This window comes from Oryctolagus cuniculus, chromosome 11 (assembly GCF_964237555.1).
Source record: "Oryctolagus cuniculus chromosome 11, mOryCun1.1, whole genome shotgun sequence".
Lineage (NCBI taxonomy): Eukaryota > Metazoa > Chordata > Mammalia > Lagomorpha > Leporidae > Oryctolagus > Oryctolagus cuniculus.
The window spans coordinates 23,911,971-23,929,897 of record NC_091442.1 but is presented as its reverse complement, the minus strand read 5'-3'; the positions used below and the strand labels follow the sequence as shown (position 1 = coordinate 23,929,897).

Below are 17,927 nucleotides of genomic sequence, written 5' to 3'. Positions count from 1 at the left end.
GCTGTGCAAATTGATTCCACAAATGGCCAAACGTGCACCTTGCTCCGTTAGACAAGGAAAGCCAGACCTAGCCGTGAGTGCAAATCTCCTGGCATTGGAGCAGCCTGGATGTGCTTTATGGCTGACAGCGGGGTCATCTGATAACTCACAAAGTCTCCTCCGGCAGCCCAAGCTCTCCTAGGGTTAACTCTTGCTGTGGGGCTAGGATGTGGAAAAACAGATCTTCCCAAGCCGCAGCCGCATTTGAAGCCCCCTTCACCCCACACCTGAGTTCCTGCCTCCTCTCCACAAGAGAAACCTGAGGAAAGACAGCCGGGCAGCTGAGAGGGATTCTTTGAGGCAGTGGCTGCTTCTGACTCCAAGCTGTGGGCATTGAGCTAGGAAGCGGTGCTGAGAGGAGCAGGAATAAATGATACCGAGACATGGAAGTCCAGGGAGGAGAGAATCTTATTTTCTCCCCCTCATAAAGGCGCTTTGCAAAGTTCGTCTTTGATCTGCATCGGTGAGTCAAAATATTTAGTCCCTACATTGTGTGAGAGACAAGAGTATCACCCATTTACTAGAAAATTACAAATTTACTACTTACTAAAAAACTAAACAAGCTGAAACAGAAAACATTTTTGCAGTGTTTTTGCTGAATCGCTTGTGAGTATTTGTAGCTCCCCTGAAAGACGTTTGTTTCGATGCTTTTAAATTTTGATTCAAATCCGCAGTGGAAAATGTGTTTTCCTGAAAAAAAGAAAGAAAACAAAACTACCCAACAATACTCTTGTGTGCTTTACATTTTGACCCAGCCCACGGAATGACTGGAAGACTTTACAGACCCAGCAAAGGTCCTTGGATTTCATTTGGAGAATCATTGATCTAAAAACAACATCTGGATTTCAGAACCCTTCTTTGAATCTAGATTTACCTGATATTGACAACAGAGAGAAGCTACTGACGATTCTTGAGACAGGGCCCTCTTTAGTGAGAGGTGAGACATAGTAAGAGAAGAAACTTCTTTCTCAGCTGGTATTAGTACAGTACAATATAAATGCAATAGTAATATTTCTTTGGGCTCAATTTTTTCTTCTCCCCATACTCCCTCTCCCTTCCCCTACTCCTTTCTCATCATCTTAGTTTGTTTTTGTTTGTATGTTTCTTCTGTAATAAAGCTTTTCCTAAGCCAAGGGGCCTAAATGATTTTTGTGTAGTAAATTTCTCTAATTGTAATTTTAGGATTTTTAGTTTCTGATTAAGGTGCAGAATTTTTCTAAACATTTAAGCACCTATAGTGTTGTTAGAGGAGCTGGCCACTAACCATACTTTGTAGACAGGCAGCTGAGATGATACCCAAAAAGAGAAGGCTGCAGGTCTGTACCCTTTACTACATGTAAAGCCCTGTAATGTGATGTGCACAAAAGATCCCTCAAGAAAGGAACAGCCATATTGCACCAAGCCGAAAACATGGACAATCAGCAGAACAAAGCCAGAGTAATGAAGCCATATCCTGGAAGTTTGTACTTAGAAATCTCCCAGCCAAACTGAGTCCTGAGAATGAAGATGATTCGTGGGTCAAACTGCTTTGTGAAAATAAAAAGGAAGAATCTGACTCACGAAAAAGGTAGGAAATATGCCTGTGTCTCCTATCCTTTTGCCACCAGGATCTCATTAAAGAATGGGGGCAGCAACACTGATGGCTTCACTTTGGGCACAGCTTACAGCAGGAAAGCTCCAGGCGAAGGTAATTACCAGGATTGGGGCCCCATTATAGCCTTTTGATATGGTCACTCCAGTATCCTGTCAGACAGATGAAGAAAGGAGACAGACCATTACCTCAGAAGAAGTAAATTACAGGTAGAGGGATTTGGTTTCAGCTGCAGTCAGGTTGAAACTCTGAAAAACAGATTTTGTATGTCCAGGAAACCCAATACTGGATTCTGTTGCTTCAGAGCTCCTGTAAATTCAAAGGCATAAAGAAATGTGAAGCCAAAATTGAGATAGTTACTTTTAATGAGATAGTCTACCACAGAGTACAGTAAACCACATCTTGTATAAGTAGCTCTGGATCACATACAGTTTGGGAAAGGGGTTGTTTCTGGTTCTTCAAGGCATTCTGGAGGAATCTCAAAAGTCAAAATAACACCGGACTTGCCCGTCTCACTTACACCATGAGTATTCTGTCTTGCAATCACTTGCGCGTGTGGCTAAGCATTCAGGCAAGATGCCTTTGCAGTCTGGCATGGGGAAGCAGAGGAGCCAAGTGTTCAGAGTTGGGTGAAAGAGGGGAGGAAGCAGAGCCCGAACTCTTGTCAAAGAAGGAGAAGAGTTCTTAGAGCACAAACAGAGAACACGGCAACCAAAAGATCAGATGTCTGGGAGACAGTGAGGGCAGGGCATTATCCTTGACTGAGATAAGAAAGAATTCAATTCAGAGGGAAAGTGCACACAAAGGAATATATTGTGAGTTGAGCGAAAACTGGCTTCAGTTGGACGGGAAGATTTACTCAGATTGGGAAGAAACCAGGAAGAACTGTAATGCTAGAGTCTGTATCCAATTTAAATACCTGTGAAGTGGTTCTGAAGGCAAAGTAGTCCCTAGGGCCCTCAGAGGCTTGCATTTTGCTCCCAGCACAGCTATCTTGAGGAAAAGGCAGAGAGAAGGGGCTGTTGCAGGGTCAGGGGAGTTCCATTAGCTCCACTGATGGCCCCCACAAGGGCAGAAAGAAGCCATAAATTGTCTGCTAAGCAGCCCGAGTTCCTTCTCCATCTGTTCTCCAAACCTGTGCTTATAAATTTTATATTCAGGTGTTTTAAAGGAGAAACAGCTTGGAATAAAAGTACTGAATTCAAAACATTCTAAACGACAACTTGAATTTTGTTTAAAGGATAGGAGGTTGATGAATGTGACACTGTAGAGACAGTTGTTGCCAACGGCACCCCAAGTTTTATGCCCTTGCACCCTGAGCTTGGGTTATTTTGCTCTCAAGTGTCATCAGGAGTCATTGAATATGAACAATCAGTAATTGGGCTTATAGAAGGGGAGAAAGTAGTTATTTAACATTGCCTTCTAATGTTATTAGCTGCACTCATTGACATTTTGCTTCCAGGGGAGTATATGTAGTGCTGACAGATTGGGTATATGTTCATTTATCTCAACCTTGAAATAAATTAGGAAGCCATCTTTGCTGAATCCTGATGAAGACATTCATGTCTTGGAGCCTAGGCTCAGCATAGTCAGGTGGCCAGGGCTCACAGCAACAGCTGGCTCCAACGCCCAAAGCTCAGCACGGCGGTGCTGCGGCTATGGGGCATGGGGTGGGGGTGGGGGGGCAGCGCGGTGAAGACCAGGTGCAGTCTATGTCTAATTGCCTGTGAGGCTTTAATCTTTTCACTGACCTGCTCAGAGTTTCCAATTTCCTATGAATCAGTTGGAAAAACAAAGACCAACCTCCTATACCGGCAAGAAATCTTATGGATAAAATGACAGCCTAAAGGCCTGCCTTAGCTGAGAATAGGGAGCGAGGCCAAGCCCCTTGCATATTATGATAGCTGTTTTACTTGACTGCTTAATTTTTAAATCCTTAACTCCTTTTCCCTTTGACTTCTAAATGTTCTGGACACACTTTTCTTTTATGTAAAGTTGTTACTGAGATAAAATACATAGGGAGCCTGGATGAACTCAATAAGTTTTCATCCTTTGAACACACTCAGAAAACGAGAACCTACATCTAGAACTAGGATATCACCGGCCCTCTGTCTCCTTCAGAACTCTTTTCCTCCCTAAGATAACCACTAAGTTGACTTTTAACAGCATGGATTAGAAGTTTTGCCTGCTTTGACTTTTAGAAATGTTTTTATGTATTTTTATATGTGGTTTCTTTTGCTCTTTTCCATGTATCAGGCTATTTTATATTTGTATATGTTGGAAAGTCCCATTTACTTTTCCCAATTTATCAACATTGGCAACCAGATTTTTGGGAGATTCAGAGGCGTATTATATGGGAGCTTTGACCTGTTCACCCAGTGGGTAAAATATTCTTGCTCATTTATGATTCCTGATTTCTGCAATCTTGTTAATTCCAGATGGCTTCTTGGCTTTAAAGATTATCTCTGGAGCAAGATAACATTTTTTTTTTAATTTACCATGATACTCACTTTTTTGAGTCTGACCACACTGTTAACATCTTCTACTTTATATATTTTTATAAAAATTCCAAATTTCTAGCAATTTTATCTGAATGTAATTTCTGTTATAAAATTAGTATAAACTTTAGCACTTTACAACCATGGTTGTTTTCCTTAATTCCCCAATGTATGTACTCAATTCTTCTAAGAAATTCTGGGACACTTCTTCAGGTGAATTAGATAAAAGGTCTGTTTCTCAACTACATTTTCTGAAGAATTACCTTTTCCCTTCTTTCACCTGCAGAGGACAGTTTATTCTTTCAATCAACAAATTTTTATTAAATTCCTGCTATATGCCAGGCTGTATGTGAGAGAATGGGAATATGGTACTGAGAACGGTAACACTGAAAATGGAGAGAGGTGAAAAATAAAGGATAGACAACAAAAATAAAACCAAAATCAAAATTGTAACAGATAATGAGAGTGCTGGAAAATAATTCAATAGGGCAGTGCCAAAGAATGACTAGAAGGGGGCTTATGTTACGGTGGTCAGGAAAGTGTTCTCTGAGAAGGTGATGGTAGAGGTAAGACTTAGAGTGAGAATGAGCCAGTTATGCAAAGAGCTAGAGAAAGACTGTATAAACAGAGGAAAGGACAAGCTTCAAGGTCTTGAGGCAGGGAAGAGCTTGACTGGTGTGGCCATGCACAGTAAATGAGACAATGTGAGATCAAGGTGGAAAGACAGGTAAAGGTCAAAGCACATTTTGGATCTTTAGTAATATAGGGAAAAGAGGTTTAAATAGGATAATTACACTCTCATTTTTCTCTTTTTAAGCAAAAATATAATTTACATGCATTGAAATATATAGACTCTTCGTGTTTAGTGTGAGTTTTAACAACGAAAATGTCAGACTGGTTTCTGAACTGCTCATAGCATTTCATGCTCCCATCAGCAACATAGGAGAGCTCTATTTGCTCCACATCCTTAGCAACATTTGCTAATGACAGTTTTTTAATTTGTCTTTTTTTAGGTGTTCTACTGAATGCAAAATAATCAGGGTTCAATTTGTATTTCTTGGTGTAATGATGTTTAAGATATTTTATACCTTTTTTCACCATTTGTGTATCTTCCTTAATGAATTTCTTGTCTCAAGTTTGGGCCCACTTTTTAATTAGGCTTGATTTATTTTAATTGAGGAGTTGTTTGTATTTATATCCTTCATCAGATATGTATATTGTGAATATTTTCTCCTAGGCTAAAGTTGGTTCATTTTCTTAACAGTTTCTTTTGAAGGATGAAATTTTAAAAAGTACTTCAATTTGCAAAATATTTTCAAATTTGTGAAAAAATAAGTTAAATTCTTGTTGAATTGACCCTTTTATCATTAAGCAATGTCCCTATCTAACTCTAATCATTCTTTCCTCTGAAATCTACTTTGACATTTAGCTACTCGGTATTGTTTTGATGTTTTCACATTATATCTTTCTCCATCCTTTTGTTTTTAACCTAACTATATCAGTATATTTTAATAAGATTTTTTATAGACTGAATCTAGTTTGTTCTTTAGTCTATTTTGATAATCTGTATTAAATTCTGTTAGACCATCTCAGTTTAATGTAACAATATGTTTGGATTTAGGTTTACTATTTTATTTTCATTTTCTATTTGTTTCTCTTTTTGTTCCTTTGTTTCCCCTTCTCCTCATTCTGAGTTATTTGATCTTTTTTTGGTGTTCTGTTTTATTGAATAGGTTTTCATAATTTTTTTGCATAGGTTTTTCTTTTTAGTGAATGCTATAGGGATTACAATATATATATATATATACTTTTTCATCGTCTGCTTATGTTCTGTTTTGTCGATCTCAGTGGAATATAGACATCACACTACTGTCTTAGTCTCTTTACCATCCCTTTTAGGATATAGTCATCTCATCTGTTAATCTACATGTATTGAAAGTCCTATTAGATATAGTATAACTTTTGTTTTTTAATATTTCAGTTCAGAAGAAGCAGAATAGTCTGTTGTATTTATCTAGATCCCACTTCCTCATTCCTGACGATCTCATTTTACTTTTGGTATTATTTCTTCTTTCTGAAGAACTTTTTTTAATATTTATTTATTTGAAAGGCAGAGTTACAGATAGAGGAGGAGATACATACACAGACACACAGGGAGAGAGAGAGAGAGAGAATGAAATCTTCCATTCACTGGTTCACTTCACAAATGATCACAATGGCCAGGGCTGGGCCAGGCCGAAGCCAGAAGCCAGGAGCCAGAATCTTCATTCGGGTCTCCCATGTGGGTCAGGGGCCCAAATACTTGGGCCATCTTCCACTGTTTGCCCAGGTGCATTAGCAGGGCTCTGGATCAGAAGTGGAACAGCTCGAACTCGAACTGGCACCCATGTGGTTTGCTGGCACTGCAGACAGCAGCTTAACCTGCTGCACTACAATGCCAGCACTTCTTGGTTCCTTTCATCTGAGAATATCTCTGTTTCATCTTCATTTCTCAAGGATATTTTACTGCCTATGGAATTCTAGGTCAGCAGTTGGTTAACCTGTTAAAAATGTTTCACTTGTTTTTTGCTATCATGGTTTCAGTTCTTTTGGCCATTTTTTAAAAAGATTTATTTATTTGACAGAGTTACACAAAGAGAAAGAGAGGCACAGAGAGTGGGAGCAAGGTCTTCCATCTTACTGTTCACCCCCCAAATGGCCACAACAGCTGGAGATATACTATTCCAGAGGCAGGAGCCAGGAGCTTCTTCTGGGTCTCCCACATGGGTGCAGGGGCCCAAGGACTTGGGCCATCTTCTATTGCTTTCCCCGGCCATAGCAGAGAGCTGGATTGGAAGTGGAGCAGCAAGGACTTGAACCAGTGCCCATATGGGATGCTGGCACTATAGGCCATGGCTTTACCCGCTAGGCCACAGTGCTGGCCCCTGGCCATTATGTTTTCAAATGAGAAATCCATTGCCAGTCAAATCATTGTTTTCCTATAACTACTATACCATTTTTACTTTTTTTTTTTTTTTTTTTTTGGTCTTTACATGTCAGCAGCCTGATGGTGAAATCTCATATCTTTCCATTCAGTTTGTTTGTTTTAGGTTTGCTGAGCTTCTTGAACTTGTAGACTAATGTCTTTCGTGAAATTTAAGTTTTTTTTTTTAAAGATTTTTATTTATTTATTTGACAGAGTTACAGACAGTGAGAGAGAGAGAGAGAGAGAGAGAGAGAGAGAAAGGTCTTCCTTCCGTTGGTTCACCCCCCAAATGGCCGCCATGGCCGCAGCTGTGCCAATCCGAAGCCAGGAGCCAGGTGCTTCCTCATAGTCTCCCGTGCAGTTACAGGGGCCCAGGCACTTGGGCCATCCTCCACTGCCCTCCCGGGCCACAGCAGAGAGCTGGACTGGAAGAGGAGCATCTGGGACTAGAACCTGGCACCCATATGGGATGCTGGTGCCGCAGGCAGAGGATTAACCCAATGAGCCACGGCACCAGGCCCTTGTTAAATTTTTATCTCTTAGTTCTTCAAAAGACTTTCTGTACTAACCTTCTCTTTTCCATATTAAACTCCTAGGACACAAAACTCCTAGTACTTTCTGGTATTGTTGCCTGAGATTCTGGTTTTTTTTTTTTTTTTTTTTTTTTTTTTTTTTTTTTTTTTGACAGGCAGAGTTAGAAAGTGAGAGACAGAGAGAAAGGTCTTCCTTTTCCATTGGTTCACCCTCCAATGGCTGCTGCAGCCAGCATACTGCACCGATCCGAAGCCAGGAGCCAGGTGCTTCTCCTGGTCTCCCATGGGGTGCAGGGTCCAAGGACTTGGGCCATCCTCCACTGCACTCCCGGGCCACAGCAGAGAGCTGGACTGGAAGAGGAGCAACTGGGACAGAATCTGGTGCCCAGACCGGGACTAGAACCCAGGGTGCGGGCACCATAGGCGAAGGATTAGCCTATTGAGCTGCGGCACTGGCCTGATTCTGGTCATTTTTAAGATCATTTTCCCTTTGTTGTTAAGGTTGATTAATTTCTATTTTGCCTTCAAGTTCACAATTTCTTCTGTTATCCCCATTTTTTAAAAAAATTTTAAAGATTTATTTATTTTATTTGAAAGGCAGAGTTATAGAAATGGAGAGTCATAGGGAGAAGGAGATCTTCCATCTGCTGATTCACTCCCCAAATGACCACAACAGTTGGGGCTGGGCCAGGCTGAAGCCATGAGTTGGGAGCTTCTTATGGGTCTCCCACATGGGTGCAGGGGCCCAGAGACTTGGGTCATCTTCTGCTGCTTTCCCAGGTGTATTAGTAGGGAACTGAATTGGCAGTGAGGCAGCTGGGACTTGCACCTGTGCTGATATGAGATGTCAGCACCACAGGCCATGATTTAACCTGCTATGCCACAGTGCTGGCCCCTCCATTCTGCTTTTGAATTTGCCACTGAAATTTTTTTGGTTATTATAGTTTTCAGTGGCATCAATAGTGATATTTTCTCACTCTAGTATTAGTAATATAAGTTTTTTTTTTATCAGACTAGTTGGGGCTATAGATTTATTAACTTTTTTCTCTTTTTTAAAATATTTATTTATTTATTTGAAAGAATTATACAGAGAGAGGAGAGGCAGAGAGAGAGAGAAAGTTCCTCCATCCGATTTTTCACTCCCCAGATGGCCATAATGGCCAGAGCTGTGCCTATTCGAAGCCAGGAGTCAGGAGCTTCCTCTAGGTCTCCCATGTGGGTGCAGGGGCCCAAGCACTTGGGCCATCCTCTACTGCTTTCCCAGGCCATAGCAGAGAGCTGGATTTCTCTAACTGACACCCATATGGGATGCCAGCGCTTCAGGCCAGGGCGTTAACCCACTGCACCACAGCACCGGCCCCAATTTATTAACTTTTTCAAAGAACTAATGTTTTATTTTGCTGATGTTCCCAACCTTTTTTTGGTACTTATTCTATTTCATTGATTTCTATTCTTAGATTTGCAATGCTATTCATTTTGCTAACTCTGCATTTAATTTTTTTAAGATTTATTCATTTATTTGAAAGAGTTACACAGAGAGAGGGAAGGAGAGGGAAGGAGGGAGGGGGAGGGAGAGGTGTGTTTCCATCTGCTGGTTCACTCCAAATGGCAGCAAAGTCCAGGGCCAGGCCAAAGCCAGGAGTTGGGAGCTTCTTCCAGGTCTCCCATGTGAGTGCAGGGACCCAAGCACTTGGGCCATCTTCCACTGCTTTCCCAAGTACATTAGCAGGGAGCTGGACAGAAGTGGAGCAGCCGGGGCTGGAACAGTGCCCCTATGAGATGCTGGCATTGTCACCGTGCTTTGTTCACCATGCCACACGCTGGTTCCTAACGTACTATTTTTTCTTAGATGCTTAATGTGAAAACTTAGATCATTTGATATAAAATCTCTTCTTTTCTAATATTTATTTAGAGGTATCAGTTTCCCTCTAACACTGCTGTAATTGCACCCCACAAATGTTGATATGTTTTTAATTATTATGTCTTTCAAACTATTTTCCAATTTCTTTTGTGATTTTTCTTTGACTCATGAAGAAATAAAAAGCATGTTTGCTTAATTTCAAAATAAGCATTGAAGATTCTTCCAGAACTTTTCATTATTGGTTTCTAATCTAATTCTATTGTAGCTATACTCATATAATAGATAATGTAGCATATTCCATGTTATTTCAATTTTTAAAAATGTGGTAAATCATATTTTATGGCTGAGCATATGGTCTGTATTAACGACTATTCCAGATGTGCTTGAGAAGTATGTATATTCTCCAGTTTGGGGCGGAAAGTTAACAAATGGCAGTTAGATTCAGTTGGTTTCAGTGTATTATTTAAGACCTCTTTACTGACCTGGTGACTATGTGTTCAATTAAATAAAGAAAGGTGCTGAGATCTCCAAGTATAATCATGTATTTATCTTGTTTTCCCTTTCATCTGCCAGTTTTCACTTCACTTTTTTTTTTTTTTTTTTTTTTTGACAGTCAGACAGTGAGAGAGAGAGACAGAAAGGTCTTCCTTTTCCGTTGGTTCACCCCCCAAGTGGCCACTACGGCTGGTGTGTTGCGGCCGGCGCACTGCGCTGATCCGAAGCCAGGAGCCAGGTGCTTCCTCCTGGTCTCCCATGCGGGTGCAGGGTCCAAGGACCTGGGCCATCCTCCACTGCACTCCCGGGGCACAACAGAGAGCTGGCCTGGAAGAGGAGCAACCGGGACCGAATCCGATGCCCCAACCGGGACTAGAACTGGGGTGCTGGCGCCGCAGGCAGAGGATTAGCCTAGTGAGCTGCGGCGCCAGCCCACTTCACTTATTTTGAAACCTTATTATGATGTGCATAACATTCACAACCATTCTGGCTTTCTCATGAATAGACTCTGTTATCGATAAGAAGTATTTCTCTTTACTTCTGGTAATGCTCTGTTTTATGAAACTTGGTTGTTTTTTTTTTTTAAGATTTATTTTATTTATTTGAAAGGCAGAGTTACAGAGAGAGGTCTTCCATCCACTGGTTTACTCCCCATATGGCCACAATGGCCAGAGCTGCGCTGATCTAAAGCCAGGAGCCAGGAGCCAGGAGCTTCTGCTGGGTCTCTGAGCCATCTTCTACTGCTTTCCCAGGCCATAGCAGAGAGCTAGAATGGAAGAGGAGCAGCCAGGACTAGAACTGGTGCTCATATGGGATGACGGCACTTAAGACCAGGTTTTTTTTGTTTTTAATTTTAATTTTTTTTATTTTTTGACAGGCAGAGTTGAACAGAGAGAGAGAGACAGAAAGGTCTTCCTTCCATTGGTTCACCCCCTAAATGGCCGCCACGGCCAGCGCGCTGCGTTGATCTGAAGCCAGGAGCCAGGCACTTCCTCCTGGCCTCCCTCCCAAGCACTTGGGCCATCCAGCACTGCCTTGCCGGGCCACAGCAGAGAGCTGGACTGGAAGAGGAGCAACTGGGACAGAATCTAGCGCCCCAACCAGGACTAGAACCAGGCGTACTGGCGCCACAATGCGGAGGATTAGCCTAGTGAGCCACGGTGCTGGCCAAGGCCAGGGTTTTAATCTGCTGTGCCACAGCACTGGGCCCATGAAACCTGTTTTACCAGATATTAATAGAGACGCTTCAGCTTTCCTATGGTTACTGTTAGATGGGAACACTCTGTATCTCTCTTTCTCTCAAATAATAATTAAAATAAAGATAGGTTTACCTTGGTATAAAATAATTTTTCGATCTATACAATGTTTTTCATAGTATTCACTTTCCAAGAACTTTGTTAAAAGATTTATTTTATTTATTTATTTATTTGAAAGACAGAATTACAGAGAGAGGTAGAGACAGAGAGAGGTCTTCCATCTGCTGGTTCACTACCAGATGGCTGCAATGGCCGGAGTTGCACTGATCCAAAGCCAGGAGCCAGGAGTTTCTTCTGGGTCTCCCATGTGGGTGCAGGGGCCCAAGGATTTGGACCATCTTCCACTGCTTTCCCAGGCCACAGCAGAGAGCTGGAATGGAAGAGGAGTAGCTGGGTCTAGAACTGGCGCCCATATGGGATGCCGGCACTGCAGGTAGAGGATTAACCTACTGTTCCACAGTGCTGGCCCTTTAAAGCCACTTTATTGGGCCTAAGGCTGCTCCTGTGAGGTGAGCAGATAACATTGAGAAATGTTTCAATCCTGCAAATTACTAAGAATGTCAATTTGTAAATGCCTCACTATATAATGAGAGAGCTTTAGTTAGAAGGAAAATAACTTCATGTGAAATGCCCAAGATTAAGGAGAAATGGCTGCATTAAAGAACAACTTTGGCACAAAATATTTGATTTTAATTGCAAGGAAGATAATTGTCTCCAAGTGGTTTGTGTAAGATTATGAAACAAAAGAACACCAGGGAAAAACAAATAGTGACCCAAGAACTGCTGAAGCAAGAAAATGAGATTCAATTTAACTTAAATTATGCCTTAAAGCACATTCTCAAACTAGGAAAATATTTTATTTGTTTTAAAAGAAATTCATCTATTAATTTGAAAGAGTTACAGAGAAAGAGAGAAAATCTTCCATCCACTGTTCCACTCTGTGGGGGACCATACTGTACTAGGACAGGCTGAAGCCAGGAGCCTGGAACCTCACCTGGGTCAGGCACATGGGTAAAGGGGCCCAAGCACCTGGGTCATCCTCTGCTGCCTTTCCCAGGCCTCCAGCAGGGAGCTGAATAGGAAGTAGAGCAGCTGGACCAGAAATAGTGCCCATTTGGGATGCTGGTGTTACAGGTGATGGCTCTACCCGTTTTGCCACAAAATTGGCCCCTCAGTGTTTTCCAAACCTGCCTTGAAGCTTTACTCATATTTAAGAGGCTGTAAATATATCATGTTTTTAAAAAATATATATTTATTTGTAAATCAGAATTACAGAGAGGGGAGAGAGAGAGGGAAAGAGAGCAAGAGCGAGCTTCCAATCGCTGATTCACTCCCCAGATGGCTGCAACAGCAGGGACTGGGCCAGGCTGAAGTCAGGAGCCTCTTCCAGGTCTCCCATGTGGGTACAGGGTCTCAAATACTTGGGCCAGCCTCCTCTGCTTTCCCAGGTATATTAACAGGGAGCTGGATGGGAAGTGGAGCAGCCAGGACTCAAACCGGTGCCCATATGGGATGCTGGTGCTGCAGATGGCGGCTTAACCCACTGCACCACAGTGCTGGCCCAAAAAATATCAGGCCTCCAATAAAACTTAAATTCTATTCATTTATGTTTTCCTATTTTTTGACTTAAGAGTCTTATTTTAGGTGTGAAATCTTTTTTATTTTTAAAATATTTATTTTTTTTTATTTGAAAGGCAGAGTTACAGAGATAGAGAGAGACAGATCTTCCATCTGCTGATTCACTCCCCGAAATGGTCACAGTGGCTGGGGCTGGGCCAGGCCTAAGCCAGGAACTTCCTCCAGGTCTTCCATGTGGGTAGCAGGGACCCAAGCACTTAGACCGTCTTCTGCTGCTTTTCCCAGGCCATGAGCAGGGAGCTGGATCAGAACTAGAGCAACCAGAACACAAACACACCCACATGGGATGCCCGCATTGCATATGACAGCTGAACCCACTATGCCAAAATGCTAGCCCCCCAGATGTGAAAGCTTTTAAAAACGTGAGGTCTTGGATCAGTCTCCGCTCACAGTCTTAGATTTAGCTGATAGTCTTTCTTTTAAAATCTCACTCTCGGCTGGCGCCGCGGCTCAACAGGCTAATCCTCCGCCTAGCGGCGCTGGCACACCAGGTTCTAGTCCTGGTCGAGGTGGCGGATTCTGTCCCGGTTGCCCCTCTTCCAGGCCAGCTCTCTGCTGTGGCCAGGGAGTGCAGTGGAGGATGGCCCAAGTGCTTGGGCCCTGCACCCCATGGGAGACCAGGATAAGTACCTGGCTCCTGCCATCGGATCAGCGCAGTGCGCCAGCCGCAGCGCGCTGGCCGTAGCGGCCATTGGAGGGTGAACCAACATGGCAAAGGAAGACCTTTCTCTCTGTCTCTCTCTCACTGTCCACTCTGCCTGTCAAAAAAAAAAAAAAAAAAAAAAAAAAATCTCACTCTCCTCAAGTCTTTATTGTCCATGTCAAAGATCAACAAACTTTCTGTAAAGGCTGTGGAAACTACTGTACTTGCAGGCAAACAGCCAACAGAGAAATGTGAATGAGCGGCATGACTGTGCTCCTTTATTAACAGAAACAGGACATGGGCCTGATTTGGCCTGCTTGCTGTTGTAGTTTGCTGACCCCTGTTCTATGTGATCAAATCCAAATGCCTCACTCTGACATCTCAGCAGCACATTTCATCATGCATCTCATCCTTAAGTCTAGTTGCAGACTACATGCCCTCACATTTCCTAAGTGTTCTGCTCATTCCTGCTTTCAGTACTTTGCATGTATGGATTTCTCAGCAGGAATGACTTCTTTCCCTTCTTTGTATCCATCCCATCCTTGAGGGCCTTCTCTGTGAAGACTTTCTGGGTAACTCCAACTAACATTCCTCCCTTTCTTTTCTCAACCTTCATGAAAATCTGTAGCCCTTGGTGTGGCAAAATATTTTGAACTTAGTTCAGACCACTTAGGCAATTACAGTCTGACAGTACACCAGCTTATATAGGTCTCTAATTGTCTTTATTACCCAGTTTTGCCTGAAGGCAGGAGCCTGCTCAGAATTGCATTTACTGTGAAGCTAATTAAACTTTCACTTTAAGATCTTCACTTGCTCAGACCCTGTATTTAATTTTGCACTTAAAATTCTATATTTTCCCACTTAAAGAGGACCTCACAATTGGTGTAGTGTTCAGGATCCTTACACTCAGCTCTTCCTCCTGAGTTTACCACAAAGCCTGGTACAAAGTTGGTATAGCAGAGATTGCTAATTGTCTCTCAATATCCATTGTTCATGCCAGAAGCCTCCTCCAGATGGTTGCAAGTGTGGAAAATACACATCTATCTAGTTGAAGTCACTGTTTTTTGAGTCTTTCTTTCTTTTTAAAGATTTATTTATTTGAAAGGTGGAGTTATAAAAAGGGAGAATTTTTGCTACATTTTTAAGAATACAAAGTAATAGGATATACTTGCATAGTAAAAGTATATATGTGTAGGGGTATACTTTTAGCCTAGTATTTAAAACACTGCATCTGACATCAGAGTTCCTAGATTCCATTACCAGCTTTGGATTCCAATTCGAGCTTCCTGCTTGCTGCAGACTCTGGGAGGTAGCAAGTGATGATTCAAGTAGCTGGGTCCCTACCATCCATTTAGGAGACCTAGATTGAGTTCTTGGCATGCAGTCTTTTTTTTGACAGGCAGAGTGGACAGTGAGAGAGAGAGAGAGAAAGGTCTTCCTTTGCCGTTGGTTCACCCTCCAATGGCCGCCGCGGCCGGCGCACCGTGCTGATCCGATGGCAGGAGCCAGGTACTTATCCTGGTCTCCCATGGGGTGCAGGGCCCAAGCACTTGGGCCATCCTCCACTGCCCTCCCTGGCCACAGCAGAGAGCTGGCCTGGAAGAGGGGCAACCGGGACAGAATCCAGCGCCCCGACCAGGACTAGAACCTGGTGTGCCGGCGGCGCAAGGCGGAGGATTAGCCTAGTGAGCCGCAGCGCCGGCCTGCATGCAGTCTTGATCTGGCTGAGCCCAGGCAATCTGTTGGACTAGATGAAAGCTCTCTCTGCTCCTTAAATTAAAAAAAAAAAAAAAAAAAAAAAAAAAAAAAAAAAAAACAGATGTGGAATGGTTTCATCTTCATTTTTAGTAGAGGCAATTGACATTTGGAGCAGCTATATAAATTAGAGCAGTGATTTGCATAGGTGCCATCATTAAAAAAGGTAAATTACCTCACTGGGGCAAAACCTAGAAATACTTTGCTTACTAACTCCCATATAACTCCTGGCTCCCAATTATGTGATGGATACAATGAGATTCATCATACTATCTTCTGTATTTTTATATGGGACAAAACTATTCCATGATAAAATGTTTTCAAGGGGTGTACTTTGTGGTACTGTGGATTACACTGCCACTTGGGACACCACATCACATGTCAGAGTGCCTGTTTGAGTTCTGGCTATTCTGTGCTTCTGATCCATCTTCCTGTTAATGCACCTGTGGGCAATAGTTGGTGGCTCAAGTACTTGGATTCCTGCAATCCATGTGGGAGATGCAGATGGAATACCTGACTCCTGTTTTCCACCTGGCTCAGCCCTGTCTGTTGTGAGCATTTGAGGAATGAACCAATGAATAGAAGATCTCTCTCTGTCCATCTCTCCCTTTCTCTGTCACTCTTTTATTTCCAACAAAAAAATAAACCTTTAAAAATTACCTGGAACATCTGTAAAGTATTTAGATTTTAGGCCTTTCTCTCATTTGGAGATGATAATAAATCCGACATGGGATCCAAAAAGTGCAGTGTATCCTTTCCTGTCCTCAAGCTCAACCCTAGCCCTCAGGCCTGCCCCACGAAGCATTTTTCAGATCACATTCTGAGAAACTGTAATAGCATTTCTGTTTCACTTCAAATCATACTTTGAAATAGAGATGTTCCTCCTTATATAGATAATTACTCATTCTGCTAGAAATTTTGTTTTGATTTTAAAATAACATTCCCCAGAGAGATGACCTCTGCTCTCTAAAAAAGACTGAATATGTTGCCTATAGAACTCTCCCACTGATCCAAAGGTTGTTAAATTTCTGAGAAATTTGTCAGTTGACACATTAGAATGCGTCCAGTATACAGTTCAGAAACTTTTGGGTTCAAAACAGATCTTTTTGGCCATTTTAATTACCTTTACTAGACTTAAAAAATATTACTTTAAAGGCAGAGTGACAGAGAGAGCTTCTATATCCATTAATTCACTCCCCAAATGTCCACAGAAGCCATGGCAGGACCAGGATGAAGCTAGGAGCCTGGAACTCCATATAAATCTCTCACCCATATTGGGGAATCAAGTACTTAAGCCGTCATCTACTGCCTTCCAGGTTGTGCACTAGATTCCAGGCACTTCATTATGGGATGCAAGAACCCCCAGCAGCACTTCTTCAGTGTTCAGGATCTGCTCCTAAGCACTCCTCACGTCTTGTTGTCTGCCTCTACTCTTCCATTCACCACCTTTGTGAATTCCTCCTCTCAGAAAAATCTCATACCCCAAATCTAAGGCAGTGATTTACCTAGAGAGTTGGGACACTTGAGTTTTTATAAAAGCAACCATGGTGACATATTTCAACTTTTCAACAATGACTTAAAGTCTGCAGCAGATAAAGTCTTCAGAAGAGCAGAATGCATTGAGTTGAATATGAGTACCTATATGTGCCTGTATGAGTACCTTTATGTGCCCTGTATCACAAACCTTCCTGTTCTGCTCAAGTCCCATGACAACCGACCATTCAGTAGATGACCTTGTCTTCCACTTTAAGAAACAACCCCCTAAGCTCCTACCTTCTCCTTAGTGCTCACTGAAAGAGGAGTCCCTCCTGTTCCAGAACCACCCTGCCTCTAGTCTTCTTGATGACGCCTCCTTCCCCATCTTTTCTGTCTTCTGTGCTTATCTTCTTTGTAGACACAGGAAACGTGGGCTAAGCTCTTCAGCCTCATCTTCTCTATCCTCCTTTTCATATTCGATGCTTTCTCCCTTTCCCTTCTCCCTCCCTTAATTCCATTCTATTTCCTCTTATAGCCCACCCTTTCCCACCCCCAGTAGCTTCTCCTCTGCCTATCCCATCCTGACCTCAACCTCTGCATTATATCCCTCACCCATCTGTTCAAAATGCTTTCCATATGTCCCCTTCAACTTCTGAAACACAAAAAACAGTGGCTCCTTCACACTTCTCATTTCTCTTCACATCTCTGCTTCGTGGCACTGCCCGCCTTCCCTTCCCACTCTCCTGCCTTGCTTTCTAGGACATCACTTCCTCCTCCTTCTCTTTGTCTGATGACCTCCTTTCAGACTCTCTGGGAGAGCACCCTCACCTGCCAGCGCCCCAAGTGTCAGTGTTGCCAAAGATTCCATAGCACCTAACCTTGTAAAGATTTTGCAAAGATGTGATGAGATGACACATAGAAAGTACTTTGCAGGCCGGCGCCGCGGCTCACTAGGCTAATCCTCTGCCTAGCGGCGCCGGCACACCGGGTTCTAGTCCCGGTCGGGGCGCCGGATTCTGTCCCGGTTGCCCCTCTTCCAGGCCAGCTCTCTGCTGTGGCCAGGGAGTGCAGTGGAGGATGGCCCGGGTGCTTGGGCCCTGCACCCCATGGGAGACCAGGAAAAGCACCTGGCTCCTGGCTCCTGCCATCGGATCAGCGCGGTGCGCCGGCCGCAGCG

General features: G+C 42.8%; 1 protein-coding gene across 6 annotated transcripts in view; it reads left to right on the top strand.

Annotated features, from left to right (window-relative positions):
- Window positions 1-17,927, top strand: part of ASIP (agouti signaling protein) — a 199,155-nt gene that overhangs the window by 79,480 nt on the left and 101,748 nt on the right. The window lies entirely within an intron of this gene.